The sequence below is a fragment of the Xenopus tropicalis genome, chromosome 9 (genome assembly GCF_000004195.4).
Source record: "Xenopus tropicalis strain Nigerian chromosome 9, UCB_Xtro_10.0, whole genome shotgun sequence".
In the NCBI taxonomy this organism is placed as follows: domain Eukaryota; kingdom Metazoa; phylum Chordata; class Amphibia; order Anura; family Pipidae; genus Xenopus; species Xenopus tropicalis.
In genome coordinates this window covers 26,472,408-26,492,043 of record NC_030685.2, presented here as the reverse complement: position 1 = coordinate 26,492,043, position 19,636 = coordinate 26,472,408, and positions in this window count along the sequence as shown.

Below are 19,636 nucleotides of genomic sequence, written 5' to 3'. Positions count from 1 at the left end.
CAAAGACAGTCCGGTGTAATACATTCACATTAGCTCGCCATCACTGTACTGTTTTGCTAATTTCCTGCAATGTATCTCCCACTTCACACACAGACAGGCATAATTAAATGTTCAATTGTTTTTCTTGCAGTTATCAACCATCCCAGTTCGTGGAAAAAAAAGGGGGGGGGATTATGAATTTACAAGCAGCGCTACACAGCTTAGGCTGTTTGTATTTTTTATACTCCCGACACAAAGTAAAAGAAAGCGGAACATATGTAAAATGTCGGCCTGAATATTGATAAGGTTGTGTATTGTATGTATTTACAAAGTTTGAGCTGACAAAGCTGATTTCTGCCTGTAGCATTGGCAATCCAGAGAGGTGCCTATGGTAGCCTATAGGTGGCCATACACTGGAAGATTTAAGCTGTTGATTCAGATCCTTCAGACCAATTCAACAGTTTATCTGGTGGTGTGTGTGGAGTCCTGACAAGCCTAGCTGGCCGATATGTGTCCGAAATTAGGGCAGATGTCGATCAGGCAGGTTTGATTTTCCCATTGAATTGAGGACTGCATTAGCTCATTCATATGATCCTTGCTCCAACAGGTCCTATTCCCATCGTAGTAATTCAATTTGGCTCAAAAGCAAAATAATTGGATTGCTCTGATACCACCCACCTTAAGTGAGCATATAGGTGAAAAGATATGCTTGTTGTGTAATCTCACCAAACAAGGGGATCTTATAGTATATGGCCACCTTAAAGCTGGCCATACACGCACCGATACTATCGTACGAAACCTTGTTTCGTACGATATACGGTGCGTGTATGGCATGTCGGTGAGTCGACCGATATCGCAGGAAGCTGCTGATATCGGACGACTCGCCGATCGGGCAGGTTAGAAAATTTTGATCGGGCGCCATAGAAGTCGCCTGACCAAAATCTGCCGTCAGGGCTGAATCGGCAGAAGGAGGTAGAAATCCTATTGTTTCTACCTCCTTATCTGCTGTTTCAGCCCTGACTGTGTGTGGCGGATCTGACGATGTTTCGGTTGCACGAAACATCGTTAGATCGCCACGTGTATGGCCAGCTTTAGAGTCACTATTGTGTTGCCTTTCATTGTCTGGCTCAGGGCCCTCCAAAGGATTTTTATGGCCCCAGTGTGATCAGAGTCCCCAAAAAGCCACTCCTGGTAACTTAAATCGGCTACTGCGCTATCCGTACTAGTGTTGCAGCCCCCCCCCTCGCTGCCCTCTGTTACAAAGCTAAACACAGGGGGAACTTGCCCACCTCAGGTGACTAGGCCCCCTGAGGCGGTGCTGCTGGCTCACTACATGTAATAAGTTAGACAGAACTGATCTAGCTGAATTGTGCCTACTAAAAGGAAATGCCAACATTTGCATAGCTTTATAGTTTCTCTTAGTGAAGGCTATCAGGAAACATATGTCCGAACCTATGCCTGTGACAAACCATGGCCGCCATAGAGTGTGGGTTTAGTTTACAATACAAATGTATTGCTATTTATTACTATTGCACCATAGCACTAAATAATGCTGCCGTCAATTTGCCCTTCTTTGTGATACAGAAAAATCAGCAATAGTTTTGAATGCTGCACATTAAGGTGTACAATAAAGCAATATACAAAATTCCATCTCTTGATGGTTTAACCTTTGGCCAGGATGCCCCTTAGCTCACAACAAGATAACACAAGATAACACAATATGCTTGCAATGAAGGAATGAGTTTAAGGCTAATGGTCGACTGATATTAAACCCAAGGCTGATGCCACACGTGGTGTTTTTCTGCTGCGTTTTTTCTAATTCTCTCGGCCGCCGAAAAACGCCTGATATCATCATCCATAGAAATAGCTTGAAAAGACTTGAAGCAAACCACACAATGTGGAAATACGCTAGAAAACGCCTTAGCACGGATTTTTCAAGCGTAGGCTGAAATACGCCAGTATTTGCAAAGCAAGCTATTCCTATGTATACATAAAGGCAGCTGCCAGACCTAGCGGAAATACGCAGCGTTTTTTGCTATTTCGCACTATTAGCACCATGGAAACGGGATTTGCTTACGTTACCAGTACTAGGCTGAAAAACGTCATAGTCTCGGGCTGTGTGGCTTGTGCGGCGTTTTTAGGCTGAGAAAAAACACAGCGGAAAAACGCCACGTGTGGCATCAGCCTAAAGCTGGCCATACACGTGGCGATCCGACGATGTTTCGTACGACCATCGGTCGCACGAAACATCGTCAGATCCGCCACACACCATTCAGGGCTGAATCGGCAGGTAAGGAGGTAGAAACAATAGGATTTCTACCTCCTTCTGCCGATTCAGCTCTGAAGGGAGAATTTTGGTCAGGCGCCTTCTATGGCGCCCGACCAAAATTTTCTAACCTGGCCGATCGACGAGCCGACCGATTTCAGCAGCTTCCTGCGACATTGGTCGACTCGCTGACATACCATACACGCACCGATTATCGTACGAAACGAGGTTTCGTACGATAATATCGGTGCGTGTATGGCCACCTTAAAGTAGTATAGCCTTTAATTAGGTGTGGGGGTGGGGTTAACTTGGCACAAGTTTGAATTGCAGCTGTATAATTCAGTGGCGTAACTAGATCTTGTGCCCCAAAGTAAATTCAATTTAGGGTCCTAAAATTTTGGTATGTTGACCCATTCCACCAAGATATATTAAAATTGCTCATTAATGAGGGCTTTACTGCCCCCCCTACACTCCTGGGCCCCTCCTGGGTCTGCTACCTCTGTAGTTACACCACAGATATGTATTATGTACCTATCAAGTGCTATCAGACACCATTCTATTGAGATGAATACCATCAAGCAGAGAGAGTAACACTTCCTTGCCTATCCTCCTTGCTCTCATCTTTACTGTTTCTGTGTAGAGATGTAGCGAACTGTTCGCCGGGTGTTCGCGTTCGCGCAAATTCGCGGACTTTTGCCGATGTTCGCCACTTTGGGTTCGCCGCGTTTTTTTTTTGGCGCCGCGTTTTTTCGCCTTGGTTTTTCCGCCGCGTTTTTTCGCTTCGTTTTATCGCCTATGCATATACATAGGAATAGCTTGCTTTTTTTTTGGGCGTTATTTTTTGGCATTTTTTTTTTTTGGCGTTTTTTTTTACAAAGTATTTTTCAGAGAAGTTTTTGCCCTTGATCCCCCTCCTGCATGCCACTGTCCAGGTCGTGGCACCCTTTAAACAACTTTAAAATCTAGAAAAGCCATTTCTGGCAGAAAACTGATTTTAAAGTTCGCCTTCCCATTGAAGTCTATGGGGTTCGCAAAGTTCGCGAATATTCGCAAGTTTTGGCGAAAGTCCGCGAACGGGTTCGCGAACATTTTCGGCGATGTTCGCTACATCACTATTTCTGTGTTTCCCCCTGTCCGAATATGCCTTTCTGACCTTAAACCTCACAAGTGTGTAATGGCAAATATAGCCAAGAAGAAAAAATAATGGTATTTATTGAAGCCACTATTAATACAGCACACATTTCTACAAACATTGTTTGCCCATAAAGGGGCTCATTATTTCTTCAAAAATGGACTTCTAAATTTAATTGAATTTCAGAGATTGTTTCTTATAACATTTGTCAAGAGATAAGCAAAATAATCAAGCACACATATTTTCTTCACTCAATATCATTTCAACATGGCGGTGTTATACTGTATAGGATAGTAATGGCCAATGGGATCAGCCTGCAGATGATGCTGGGAATTGCAACAGCTGGACTGTTGGTTGGCTGTCCTTTCTATAAACCAGCCATATCCTATTTACTGGAAAAGATGCTCAGACATAAAAAGAAACCCTCGCTTTTTTTTCCTCTGGGAAAATGATCTACTGAGTCAACATTACTGAAAGAATGCTGTAGGCTGTTGGTATTAGCACTGAATAAGATTTTACTTATTTACTTGTAGAAGAGAAATGCCAGCATTCCATGGCTTCATTTTCTATACTGATTGCTATTTTGCTTTCCAGACACATACATCTTCTGCTGATAAAAATCTTTACTGTAAAGATAATCAGGCACAATTTTATTTTAAAAAAAAAAGTAAAATAAATTCCAAAGTGAAATTTTAACCACTTAGTGATTTGTATACGCCTAGGACTATACTGGGAGCCTTTATATTTAACAGTAAGTAACAGATTCATCATTTTTTATTATCCATCCAAATTTAGGGGAAGAGACCTTAAAGGGGAACGCCACCCAAACACCACATATGCTTTTTGAAAGTAAACATCATTTCAAACAACTTTGCAATATACTTCAGTTAAATAAATATTCAGCCTTTTCATGATTTTTAATGTAATAATATGGTTTGGAACAGTTCCCTAAGCCCCGCCCCCTGTTCCCCTGCTGATCTGGCTGACTACTTTGAGACAAAGTAACAGTAGTTGGCTGTCCTCAGCCTGCCTCCAGCCTGCATCCTCCCAATCCCACAATTCCCTGCACATGTGATCTCAATAAGGAAAGGGAAATCACAGCACCATGCATTGTGGGTTATGTAGTTCCTGCATGCTGTCTGTAAGCTGGGGAAAAGTTGTTGCAATTTGCAACATCAATGTTTTAGTCCCTCCTCCCCTGCCAGGATTTCAAATGATGCAGATAGAGAAGAAGAGAAACTGATGATGCAGCTCAGCCTATATAAATGGTATTTATTCATACTTTTTGAAGGAACAGATTACAGTAATAGGTATAGGGATTTCTGTATTGTATTGGGCTCTCTAACAAATTTTGGTTCAGAAGCCAGAGTTCCCCTTTAGATAATTGAAGAGAAAAGCAATGGTGGCAATGAGCAACAATAAATAAATAAACAGAAGAAATACTGATAATAAGAGGTAGGACGGCATGGATGGCACCATATAAGACAAGTGTATTATCTGTGGTTAAAATGAGGTGTCATCACTTCACATTAGGGCAGTGGTTATCACACATTTTCATTCAATGCCCCCATGGAGGTTGAACCTTTAGTAAAGACATCCCTTAGCTCATAACAAGGTGACAGATAAAGGTTAACATTCCTGTATCAGTCATTCAGCCATAGTTTCGAAATACAGTATATGGAACAGCCAAGGTGACCATTTGTATGGCCCCTCGCACTTGTTCAGCCTGTAGTCTTACAGGAGTAATGTATGGGTTGGTCCATGTATGGCAACTTTTAGGGGCTGATTCATCAAAGTACGAGTTTGAATCCCAAAATGGGTAAAATTCGGATTAGATACGATAATTTCTGATGATCGCAAATATCACGAAAATGCTTACGAATAAAATGTCTTAAGGTGGCCATACACGCACCGATAATATCGTACGAAACCTCGTTTCGTACGATATTCGGTGCGTGTATGGTATGTCGGCGAGTCGACCGATATCGCAGGAAGCTGCTGATATCGGCCGACTCGCCAATCGGACCAGTTGGAAAATTTTGATCGGGCGCCATAGAAGGCGCCTGATCAAAATCTCCCTTCAGAGCTGAATCGGCAGAAGGAGGTAGAAATCCTATTATTTCTACCTCCTTACCTGCCGATTCAGCCCTGAATGGTGTGTGGCACATCTGACGATGTTTCGTGCGACCGATGGTCGCATGAAACATCGTCAGATCGCCACGTGTATGGCCAGCTTTAGTCACGATAATATCGTATTGGTGATTCGAAAGTCACAACATTTTCGAATCCGAACGATCAAAAACAGAGGGGAAAACCTTTCTGACCTTGATCCTTCTGTGCATGATTTTGGAAGCCTCCCATAGGGCTCAATGGCACTCTGCAGCTCCAACCTGGCCCAAGGAAAGTCTCCCATAGGGCTCAATGGCACTCTGCAGCTCCAACTCGGCCCAAGGAAAGTCTCCCATAGGGCTCAATGGCACTCTGCAGCTCCAACCCGGCCCAAGGAAAGTCTCCCATAGGGCTCAATGGCACTCTGCAGCTCCAACCTGGCCCAAGGAAAGTCTCCCATAGGGCTCAATGGCACTCTGCAGCTCCAACCTGGCCCAAGGAAAGTCTCCCATAGGGCTCAATGGCACTCTGCAGCTCCAACCTGGCCCAAGGAAAGTCTCCCATAGGGCTCAATGGCACTCTGCAGCTCCAACCCGGCCCAAGGAAAGTCTCCCATAGGGCTCAATGGCACTCGGCAGCTCCAACCTGGCCCAAGGAAAGTCTCCCATAGGGCTCAATGGCACTCTGCAGCTCCAACCTGGCCCAAGGAAAGCCTCCCATAGGGCTCAATGGCACTGTGCAGCTCCAACCTGGCCCAAGGAAAGTCACGATACTGAAGCTTTAATGAATCCAAAACTTTCGTACTTTGCTTGACAAATCCGATTTTGTCGCTTTTTGTCGCACAGTACACAAAAGTTGCACAAATTAGTGAAAAAGTGACAAAAAATACGCACAGTATGAAAGAATACGATTTTTTTGTATTCAGAAGCGATCGCACTTTGATAAATGAGCCCCTCAGTCTTGCCTAAGTTGCCACTGTGTTGGGCTAGCTGGCCTCAATCTTTTCATCTTTCTGTATACTCCTTGCTGCGCTATAATCTCCTTACAAACAGTCGTAAAGGTTATGGCCTAGTAGGAGGAACAGCTTTACGCCAATGGGGTTTTATCAGTCATAAACTGCATCTCAAAATCCCTAAACCGCACTTGACACTTGTGCTACGTTTCTAGGATTGTACATAGGCACAGGTACATTTTTTATGAATAGTATCAAACCAGGTGCCAGTTTTACTGCTTTGAAGCTGCACTTGCCTTTATAAATGGGCCCTCTAATGTTCCATATCCCTTGTTGCTAAATTTGGCTATACATAACAATAGAACACACTAAAAGACAAAACAATATTTAACACAATAAAAACAAATGCAGCAGAACTTACAGGAGAGGAAGAACATATTCCTACAAGTATATGAATGTTTGATACGAAACACTATTTTGCTTCTCTATCTTAAACACAATAAAAAAGCTACTAAAAGAAAAGTAATAAATAAAGCACACACTATATTATACTCTTTTATTCCATTTTTCTTCTATTATTACAAAAGAAATAGCGTATGAAACTCAAATACCAAAATAATAGCACTTTTTTGTCTGATTCATACCTGGAGTTTAAAAGAATTGATGCAAAACAGATGGGAATTGGAGTTTGTTTAATAGAAAAGATATAAAACTGAACTTGAGATATATCTTCCCCAGTGATATCTAGTTGATGTATGCTTTGATGTTTGCTTTAAACAAGTAACCAGTCAAACTTTTATTACATTACCCCCTAACGGGTAATTAGCTCTGAGCATTGGCAGATAAATATTTTGCCAGGCTGTGCCTTGTACCCCAATCCCAGTCATGCCGGCTTATTCCAGCCCTGCCCCCATTTCACCCCTGTTGTGTCCTCATCTGGTGATACTGGGGCACCTACAAAAATAGGCCCCAAGCATAGAATATAGCCAAAGCTGCACTTAGAATTATGTTTCATAAGGGACCATGACTTGATGATATGGCACCCCACAGCAATCTGTAATCTGATAATGAGCACAGAGTGTTGCCACTGAAACCAACTGACTACTTGCAGACGAAAGTTCAGTCTGCCATGTAAGGGACATGTGTGTGACCAGGGTCGGACTGGGCCGCCGGGACACCGGGAAAAATCCCAGTGGGCCCCAGCGACCCAGTCCGACCCTTGCCGGCGCTCCCCCAACTGACTGTTCCTCCCCTGACACGTTCAATTTATACGCGCTTGGGGAGGACGTAGGGTGGGGGCCCTGCGGGGGGGTTAGGGGGGCCCCGGGGGGGGGTAGGGGACACGGCTGGCTGGGGCACCTGCAGGGCCCCTGGGGCGGGAGCCCCGGTGGGCCCTGCACCCTCAGTCCGACCCTGTGTGTGACCAGCCTTTTGCTAATACATGCATCCTATCTATGCACATTAATGTACCAAATAGGCACCCAACGACCCGTGCCAAGGGCGCCAGTAGCTTTAGGTGGGCTGCCCTCAGGTACCTATATGATAAATAAAAATTGGAAGAAAAGAAAGTCCCCTAGACTGGCAGCTGAGCTGAGGGGAAGGGTGTACCTGACTCTTCTGCTTTTCTGGGCTAAGGGCCACTGCCTAGAACAGCACCAGCACCATATACTGTACAACCCTGCTTCGGTGTCATTCATGTGCTCAGGGGAAATCCAGAGCCTACTACTTAATGCTTTCTCAGGCTCCCTTGCACCATTGAACATTGGATCTACTAAGTATCTGAGTATCTAAGAAGTACAATTTTGAATTTACCCTTAGCACTCCAGCACTTGCTCCTACCCATATTTAATAAAAGCTAAACCTCCAAACAATGTAGGTCTCTATAAAAATATATTGCATAATCAAGCTCATATGTAAAACCCTGCTTGATTTTAATAAACCATTTTTATAAAAATATACTTTTTTAGTAGTGTGTGCTATTGGGTAATCCTAAATAGAAAATTGCCATTTTAAGAATTAAAGGCCGCCTCCTGGGATCATAGGATTCACGGTGCACACAAACAAGCCAAGGCACACATACATGCTAGGCCCCATCAGCCAATGAATGGACTGAGTTCTGCCTTTTACTCCCACACTACTTCCTGTTACAGTTAAAGCTGCATTATTTCTGGTCATGTGATCTCTGAGGGAGCACACAGCCCATTACTAAATGGTGGATCAAGGGAAAGGATGTAAAGGGCAATATTTACTGATATATATATATTCCAGTTTGGCAAGATTATTTCATAGGTATCTTAGCATAATATAAATTATCTGTTGGTTAAATATTCATTCTGAGGGTATAGTTTTCCTTTAAATGAGCTCTTATGCATTTTAAATGCTGGTTCATACAGTAGAACAGATTCTTGCTGTACAATAATGTATAATCTATCAATCTGCTACTTCGATTCTCATCTCTCCATATAATTATCAATACAAAGCAGTTCATTTTCTCAAAGTCCCAGAAGATTATCTTGGTTTAGAAACACACAAATATCAGGGATTAATTAGTGCACCTCCTCAGCCCCATGTTTTCATCCTTTGCAAGTGCTTCTATTATAAAGAACAGGGGTTTTTGGTTACATTGTTTTCCTCTACAAATGTGGTCTTGGAGATCGATCATCACCCTGTAGGACCAACCTGAAAGACCAATGAATTTGACAAGCAAAATATAGCCCCATTGAAATCAATACTCCCTGTGCTGCCATCAGCAAGGATAATTTAGAAATAATAAGCAGAGCCCCTTAAGTATCCAAAAACCATGAGTCGATTATTAAGGAGGGCTCAAAATGACAATTTAGATGCAGTCCAGTTGATAACATAAATACTATATGAGTTTGTGTAAGTGAAAGAGTTAAAAAGACTAAATAAATTACTAATGCTCTTGCAGGTGTACTCATCCCAATTAATCCATTCCACTCCGTCACCTTATGGAACCGTAATTGCTAGTCTTGCTCTAATTACATGCAAAAGATAAATAAATTATCATATATTGATTTAACAATTCCAGCTCCCTGTGATCATTTATTCACACTAGGTAATCTCACCTCTTATTTCCTTCAGCGTGTAAATCAAAATATGAGAGAGAATAAAAGAGAGTGAAGTGCAGCCCAATTAAAGTGATAGTAACTTCCCTGGGTTGGGCTGTATTTGCAGCAGTGCCACCAGGATAGTGCAATAAGGCATTTTGCTGCCAGCTACATTTCCAGCTCATAAAAAAACTACTACTTGCAAAACTACTACTTGCAATTACTCCTCCATATACTTTCATTCCAGTTGCAGGTCAGGTGTATATCACTCAGACAATCCCATTTTCCAGGGGACATTAGACTGACCCCCATTGCAGCAGCAAACTCAGGGCATTGGCACTCTGAGTGATTGTGAACTTGACAGGTAAATTACTCAAGATTACCCCACTTTCATCAAAAATATCAGCTGCAGAGTTTCCCTCTGCATCTTAGGCTGATGCCAGACATGGCGTTTTTACGCTGCGTATTTTCTCAGCCTAAAAACACCGCACAAGCCACACAGCCCCTGACTATGGTGTTTGTCAGCCCAGTACTGGTGACATAGCAAATCCCGTTTCCATGGTGCTAATACGCTGCGTTTTTTACTATTTCGCACTATTTCCGCTAGGTCTGGCAGCTACCTTTGTGTATACATAGGAATAGGTTGCTGTGCAAATACTGGCGTATTTCGGCAAATGCTTGAAAAATCCGTGGTAAGGCGTTTTCTAGCGTATTTAAGCATTGTGTGGTTTCCTTCGAGTCTTTTCAAGTTATTTCTATGGATTGTGTGTTTTTCAGCCACCGAGAGAATTAGAAAATACGCGGCGTAAAAACGCCTTGTGTGGCATCGCCTTATAAAAAGTATTTTGAGTAATTAGACCCTTTTCTCGTGTGTATGCAAAGTAGAGGGAATCTTGGGAAGGAAACAGCTTCTACCATTTCCATTTTCATTGTCCCTATAAGCTAAAGGTCACCCACTGCAGTCACTGGCCCTAAAGGGTATCTAAATCATCCATAAAACTGTCCCACAGTGCCCCCTATTCTCTACAGAACTTGACCAAAAACTTAACTACAGATGCAGAGAATTAACCAGTTATCAGGTATCTTGCTGTTATCTTACATACAGAGATTATTGTGTCATTTTGGCTTCATTATCTGACACTGTAATCAGACACGGGAAGGAAGGACAGGCTTGTTCAGTGCTGGGGAAACTGTGCTTAGTGCTTCCAATTCCAAAGGCAGTTACAAAGAACATGAAACCGATTTACACAGATCAGCTGGGATTCTCATTGGAGGATTATTTTACATTGTAATGCAGCCGCTGGTTCTGCAGTGCTGAAAAATAAGCACCAATTTGGCATAGGTTCTAAATAGGTTACCAACCCTTAAGTTCCTAGCAATGGCTTCCACACTTCAGGAAGAGCGTGCTGCTAGGTGTTGCACTTTTCCTGTAGAATAGCATTAAACCTGGAGATGTTTAGCACATGCGTTGTTGGCAGGCAAAGGGTTAACACCTGAATTCTTCTTTTTAATGTCTCACTTTTCTTGTTTTTGCCTTTTGTTGGACCATTTTCGACACTCCCTCTGTACTACTTTGCCAGTCTGTTGTTTATAAAATTCCATTTCTCAAAACAATTAGCACAGAATGCCTTGATAGATGAAGCTCTAATTAGCGTCTGTGGAGCTGAAACGAGAAAATTGTCGACGATTGGAAAAAGAACATCAGCATTTTTTGGAGTTTTTGCGAGTGGGTAGTGAAGAAAAACAAAGCCCATGATTACCAGCCCTGAGAACATCAAGGAAAAGCAGAACGTTTCTAAATAAGAACAAACTGTGTTCTAGTAAGAATGTCTGCACTGGCAACTGGGAATTTGGCAGATAACTTCTTGTTACCGTCTTAGGGCCAATGTTCCATCTAGTTTCTTTTTATTCATGCGCACCAAAAATCATCCTTTGTGCACACTTTGTATGGTTGGCACAGACAAATTACAGTAAATACTCGAGTACAGGTATAGGACCCATTATCCAGAATGCTCGGGACCAAGGGTATTCCAGATAAGGGGCCTTATCGTAATTTGGATCTCAATACCTTAAGTCTACTAAAAAATCAATAAAACATTAATTAAACCCCATAGGATTGTTATTTATATCTTAGTTGGGATCAATTACAAGGTACTGTTTTATTTCTACATAGAAAAAGGAAATCAGTTAAAATGGAGTCTATGGGAGACGGGCTTTCCGTAATTCGGAGCTTTCTGGATAACGGGTTTCCGGATACCTGTATAAGCTGATTCGAATATAAGCCGAGGTACCTAATTTTACCTAAGAAAACTGGAAACACGTATCGACTCGAGTATAAGCCTAGGGTGGAAAATGCAGCAGCTACTGCTAAGTTTCAATAATCAAAATAAATACCTATAAAATTACATTAATTGAGGCATCAGTGGGGTATATGTTTTTAAATATTAATTTCAAAGAAAAACAGTAAACTAGCTCTGTAAGTGGAGAAGAGGGTCAACAAAAACAACAGGCACTGGATGGTCTGGTTGCGGGTGGCCTAATTTGCACACAAAGGACAGAGGGTGCTAGTCTGGAGGGACCCATGGCACCCGACTCGAGTATAAGCCGTGGGTGACTTTTTCAGCACATTTTGGGTGCTGAAAAACTAGGCTTATACTCGAGTATATACAGTATATGTTTTCACAACACATTTTTTATGCAAAGGCAGTGATTCTTAAATTGTGGGTCTGGACTACAAAAATGGGTCATCTTAGGGCAGGTCCCCTTAATCCCCTCTAATCATAGGCGGAGGATAGGATGTTTTGGGGGGGAGTCTAGATATTCAACAGATTTGTTCATACAATCCCAGGATCAGTTTCATGTACTGTATAATACCCCACAACAACTTCCAAAACAAATGTAGCACTTTTTTTATATATAATACCCCAGAAAACAAGGCAGGATGAATACAGTGCCAATTCCATATCCAATACCCTTAGAACACATTGTAGCATAACCCTAATAACTGAGGATAAATGAAGTGCCGACTTCATGTAATATTTTCATCCTGAAATTTATTAATGTTGGTTTGGGGAAACTTAGCCTTTCCTTCATTAAAATCTGCCCATATATCTTATACAATGCTATGTCTTCTTACAGTAGAAAATAGTTATTTAACTAAAGTGTGACTAATTCTAAACCAATATTTATGGTTGGAAGGCTGATCCCTGACTTAATCTCAGTCCCATATGAAAAAGAAGATTAAAATCTCAACCCATGCAAGCAGTAAGGCAGCTCCTATTTTCAGAATCTATGTATTTCTTACATACCTGTTATCCTGTTATGTGCTACTGTCTGTAAAGATACATTTCCATTAAAAAATATTAGAAGTGGTACATGTGCCTCTGAAAAAGTTCCATCTTTAATTGGTGTGGGGCCCTTATCTCACTACCCTGACCATCATTGTAATCATTTGCTCTAGTGGAAAATGGCCACATCACAAACTTTCTAGGTGACTTAATCATCTGAACTTCTCAAGAAATCACTGGCACAACAGGTCATTTACAAGCAGGTTTAACCTTGTGTGTTTATTTCAAAGTGGTGTTTTGGGGGCAGTCAGGGCCAAGTTCTGCCTGTTGGGGGTGCCGTTCCCCTACACTGTGTACCAGGTTGATTATCCTGTGAGAGGCCAGGGTGTGCTGGTGACTTATCCTTTTTTTTTTTCATTGAATATCATTTTTTTTATTATGGAAAAGCCTTTATTTGTTCTTTGGAAATACTGATACACAAAGTAACACATATATAGTATATTAAAAGCAAACGGGCTCTGACGTCTTCCCTAATCTCTTGTAACCGTTTCAGTGTTCTTACATTATTTGTTCTTCTTCACTAAATTTTTTTTTTTAACAATTCTTTTTAATGAGCATTACAGGTGATTGTTTACATGTATGATATGTAGTTACATTGCATTGCCCAGTTTTTTGTTTTTTTTTAACATTGAAATAAAGAATGAATAAGAAATAATAAAAATCATATAAACCAAGTTAACAGTGATGGTGTCATATTTCGTTCTATTTCTGAGTTTTGTCCCTCCATTTATTTATGTCTATTCTGTTTCGGAGGAGTTTCAGAAGTACAGTGGGTATATCAATCGATATATTTGTCGTGAAAGGGTCTAGTCACTGGTGACTTATCCTTACATTGATTTAATCATCTGGCCACTTGGCCATCATTACGCATGGGTATATAATACACAGGCAATTGATTTATGTGGGAATCAGGCTTAAAGTGGACCTGTCACCTTTCACAATTCCAAAGTAAACATTAGAAATATAAACTATATCGTTTAAGAACTTATTCTAGATCTCTGCTACCTTTGTAAGCAAAGCTGTTGTCTCCCAACCCGCTGCTGTGTTTTTGCTGGGTGCGAGCCGCCATAATGATCCGCCATCTTTATGTTTCACGTCTGTCCTGCTCTGTTTAATATCGCGCATGCACTGTAAATAAAGGGACGCGTATAGTTCCTCGCATCCAAATTGAGAAACTGTCACGCTCCTTTGCGAGTCTGTGCGCCCCCAAGAATTGCAGGATAGAATCGGCCCATGTAATGTAGAGAGCTCACTCACAATAGTTAGGCGCGTCTCTACCATAATAACGTATGCACGTTCTCATTAAAGCTACGCAAGACTTATAGTCTGTATAGGGAGGGGGAGAACTGAAGGAGTGGTGACGTAGAACATAAGGAGACTTAGGCATATGAGGCGGAGTTGAATACTTTTGATTGACAGGGCATAAAGATAATAGGCAATATCTGCAGAAAGACAAAGAAAAGGAACAAAAAAAAAAAAAAAAAGAGAAAAAGATCTGAACCAGTAGCTGAATTTTCAGGTGAGAGTGGCAGGTCCGCTTTAAGACATTAAAAGGCACTTGGTTGTTTCATTTTTGTGACTTCTCCAGAACAATGTTAGTGGGACAAAAATAGCAGTTGATCCTAGCGGGAGACACTATGGGTATGGCACAGATAAAGTAATCCACACTGGTACAGGGCATAATCAAATTGCTCATGTAAATATATTGAAACCATACTGTTATGTTGGGATGTGGTCGTTATTAAATAGAACCTAAACCTTCCATAATGGTAATGCTCCACCCAAATGTTGCTGGACTGCTAAAAACTGCTATAAAACTAAAGCTTGGGAGAAAGTTCATCTCTCAGCCAATTATGCCAAACACAAGGCCAAAGTAACAGTGGGTTGGCTCAAGAACAAAAAAGGTGAATGTACTTTATTGCCCCAGTCACAGCTCCTATGACACGGTTGTGTGAAATTTATTTTTCCTTAGAGTGACAAAGTAGTTGGTGTTGCCATTTGTAAGTTGTTGTGGTTGCAGCTAGAGAATGGCGCTCTCTGTAAAGAGATCTGGACTTTGTCATATTGTAACTTCCATAAGCCACTTGTTATTATAACTTTTTCTTTGCTTAGATGGGTATATTGTGTTAATAATGTATTTAATAAACAATGTGGCCTTTTTTTTTTATTAAAGATGAAGACAGGCACATCATTGCCAAGAAAAGAATTCAAATGTAAGGTTGAAAAATTGGTTGGAGAAAGAGGAACGGGGTGTAAGCTGACCTTGTCGCTCCATGTACTAAGAGTGAAGACACACGGAGCTACTAGTAGCAGCTAATTGTTGTGGCTACTAAAATAGACAATGCTGATCATTTACTGATAATTGTCTCTATGTGTGTTTAAGTAGAGGCAATTCTCAGTATTGTCAAGGGATTTTCTGGCAATAAGTAGCCCTTACAAGTAGCTGCTACTAGCAGCTCCGTGTGTCTTCACCCTAAGGAGATTAGTCGCCCGCGAACAGGGAGTTTTGCCGCGGGCGACTAATCTCCCCGTGTGCCAGAGCCCTAAGTGTTCTCCAACTGGATTCAGGATAACATGGGGAGGTGGAGCAGAAAGCACCAAAGCTTAGAGACTGCATTTGAGCCCTGAAAAGAAAGGTAAGTAATACAAAATGCCAAAAGGGCTGCAATCAACCTGCTTTTTGGTTGTCAGGGTCATTGACCCTAACATCCAATCAATTAATAGCTTTTATTTTACAGAGAAGCATAAGCAGAATGGCAAATCATTAAAAAATTTACAAAAACAAAAAAGGAAAGACCAGCTAAAAAGTTTTATGGATTATTTTTACATCTGCAACTAAATAATATTGTGTAATACAAAGTCTAACTTCCCCTTGCGTTATTTCAGACTAGATCTGTTCCATCTAATGACTGATAAGCTAGGTCAAGTTAACATTAAAGTAATTTACGCTGATGAATTAAAGACATGATTAGCCGGCGTTCCCACATAATCCTACAGTGTGTGCTGCTGCTGTGCTTCAGCAGCGCGCGGATTTGAAGTTAAATCATTGTTTAATATGACGATAATGAGTTTCTCAGCAGTCATTATGTCTCTGTCAGACGGTAATAAAAATCGGGTGTTTGTCTCCTTCCCAATTCTCAGGGAAGCCATACAGATATGCCATTCCTCATTATATCTTGATAGAAGCAAAACTCATTAACACAGGTGCTGTAGATTTTTAACGAGAGAGACAGGAAGAAACAAATCCAGGTCAATTACAATAAAAGCAGATTCACCTAATGAGCTGATAAATATCTAATTGTGTTTGCTCTGATATTGTGTTGTCTGGCTGTCTTCTGCTAATCTTCCCATTTTGTCTCTCTGATGTTCTTGTTATGTTGGGTTCAAAAACCCAAATACTGTTCTTCCACTTCAGCTTTTTCTTCTTCTTTTTCTTCTTCTTTTTCTTAGCGCCCCCCATTTTCTAAATGCCACTCCTACTAGAGTTTTAGGGGTCCAACATCCAGACTCCCCACACTTCTTCGCCTTATAGCAGAGCAGGTTGCCTGTGCTTTTCTAAGCGCCCCCCCCATCTTTTTGTTGCGCAGCTCCGAACACCCCCCCATATTTTTGTGGACCCACACATTTTTCCACTGACTTTAACTCCTGCCACCCCCCAAACTTGAATAACATAATTATGGGGTCACCCCGAATGAAACAGCGACATTTGTTGGATGACCCAAAGTGGGAGGAGCCAACAACAGCCAATCAAATTCCACCAATTGAATGAAGAAATTGAAACTGCTGCCAATCTTACAGCTTTGAGGCTTCACTCCCCAAACTTGATTCACATAGTTTGGGAATAACCAAAAGTGAGTGGAGCTACGAACAGTCAATCACATTTTACCTTTTGGCTTTCAGTGGAGAAAATTTAACCTGCTGCCATTCTTACAGTAATAACCTCAGGGTCCCTAAACCTTGTAGAGTTGGCACCAGGTAACTACAGTTCAAGGTTAGAAACATTGGGCAGAGCCACCAACAGCCAATCAGATTTTACTTATTGACTTTCAATAGGGAAATTCAACCTGACGCCATTCTCATAGTATTAACACCAGGATCCACAAAATCTTCGCAGTTGATCATTAGGGGACTGCAGTTTTAGGTTTGAAAAAGTGGGCAGAGCCACCAACTGGTTTAATGCCAGGGTTCACAAACTTTGCACAGTTTGTCACTGGGTAACTATGTCCCAAGTTTAGAAAAGTGGGTGGAGCCAACAACAGCCAATCAGATTTCAACTATAGACTTTCATTGGTTTAAATTTAAACTGCTACCATTCATTAAATATAAGTAATAAGGTCCCCAAGCTTTGCAGTGTTAGTCACTATGTAACTGTGGTTCAAGGTTAGAAAAAGTGAGCAGTTGAATGGGGAAATTCAACCTGCTATGATTCTCACAGTTTGGGTACAAGGGTACCCAAACTCTTCACAGTTTCACTAGGGGACTGCATTTTTAGGTTTGAAAAAGTGGGTGGGGGAAGAGAGCATCAGGGAGAGGTGATGTGTCCATCAGAATAACTAACCCACATTAACTCTGAGATTCCCTGTATCTGAGAGGACTAATGCAGCGTGGATAAGTGAAAGTTTATGCACTTTGGTAGCAATAACATAAACACAAATTATACACTAAATGGTTGCGTGTTGTTGGTATCCTTAATCAAGAAGTATCTGGGGATTTTTATGGATAAGAAGCTTTGTAACTCTAGGCAATGTCATTCAGTGGCTACTAAAGCAAATAAAGTGCTGTCTTGCAGAAAAAGGGCATTAACTCAAAGAATAAAAACATAATTTTGCCACTTTATAGGTCCCTGGTAAGGCCTCACCTTGAGTATGCAGTGCGGTTTTGGGCTCCAGTCTTTAAGAAGGATATAAAGGGGATATAAACTATAAGGTTAGACTGTCAAGGTTGGGGTTGTTTTTGGAGAAAAGGAACTTGCGAGGGGACATGATTACTCTTTATAAATACATTAGAGGGCATTAGTGGGAAATCTTTTTTTTCCCATAGAAAAGATTAACACACCAGAAGCCACCCCTAGACTTGAGAAACTAAACTTTCAGTTGAGGCAGTGTATGGGGGTTCTTCACGATGAGGGCAGTGAGGTTGGAGAATGCCATGTCAGGTGATATTGTGTTTGTAGATTCCACTGATACCTTTAAGAGCGGCTTGGATGACTTCTTGAAGAAGCATAATATCTAAGGCTATTGTAATCTACAGTTAGTTAACATAGGTATCGGTCTATATAATTTATAAACGTAAGTCTATCGATCAGTATGAGTATGTGTATATACCTGCACTTGGGTTCATTTTTTCAACCCAACTTAACTTAAATTTGTGACTATGTAACACACATTCTTTTTTCTAATACTAAGTTGTGCCCTCTATGCATGAGGGAGGAGTGCCCAGTATCATGTCTTCACAAATAAGTAGGGTTTCTAGTCCAATTTCTGGGATATGATATTGGTATTTTGCAGTAGAATATATCATAAGCATGATATGGGCACATTTAGTTTCATAGGTGGGTAATTAGAATGATACCAGACTTGAGAGGTGTCTGATAATCTAATCCCCCAGAAACGATTCCTTCAGAGTAGTTGGGTGAGGATGGCCTGGTTTGGTATCATCAGAAAGCATGTTACATAGTTACATAGGGTTGAAAAATGACCAGAGTCCATCAAGTTAAACCCTTCCAAGTAAACCCAGCACACACAACCTATACTGACCTATCTATACGCTCACATACATAATACTAACTGTAGATATTAGTATCACAATAGCCTTGGATACTATGATTGTTCTAGAACTCATCCAGGCCCTTCTTATAGGCATTAACAGAATCTGCGTGACCTCTTCACAACCAATATTATATTTATGAATGTGTGATTCCCACGTCATGTAATGTATATGTAATCCATATATTTGTTGCATAACTGACCTCTTACATTTCTTGGACCACAAGCCCTTTCCTTTGATCATTAGCTCAAAGGGAAACACACTGTTAGCAGCTTTCTAAAAAAAATAACTGTGACCAGTCAGTCTGGTAGCAAGACAAAGGCAGTCCCTACTTACACAGCTCGAATGTCAATTAAGAACATGGGCAGATGGGGCGCTTTGTCTCCTGCAAGCAACAAGGAACCCAAAAATATCTGCCCCAAGAAAAATAAGGCCACAATAGATGGCATTACTCTGTTTGCTAAATAAAAAAAATAATGCAAATATAAAAAGCTATTAATACAATGTAATTGCTCAATAATAGTATGGCCAAGCTACAATGTTCATAATACATTAATGTTTAGTCATGCATTAAAATGTGTAAAATGACTTGTTTGGGATGTTAATTTGCTTACACTAGAAATGTAATTATCCTTAATTATAAAAATCTGCTCTGGAAATCACTTCTCCGTTTTCCGTGGATGGGCGGATTAACCAGTCTATTTATTTATTTAAAATAAAGGAAACAAATGAGTATATGATCTGTGTCTGTTATAGAAGCGTGATGAGTTATATATAGCTACTGAAAGGGGGCTAGTGATGAGCAAAATGTTTGTGTAAAAAACAATTGCCCTTTGATTTCAATGTATTTCGCGACTTTCCATGAAACAGGACAGATTCGCTCATCACTAAAGGGGCATAAACCTCCCTAAAACAAGTTATTTTGTGCCTCTCCCTCTATCCAAAGCAGGCATTCCAAATAGTGATGAGCAAATATTTTCCGGCAGGCATGGATTTGTGGCGAATTTCCGTGTTTCG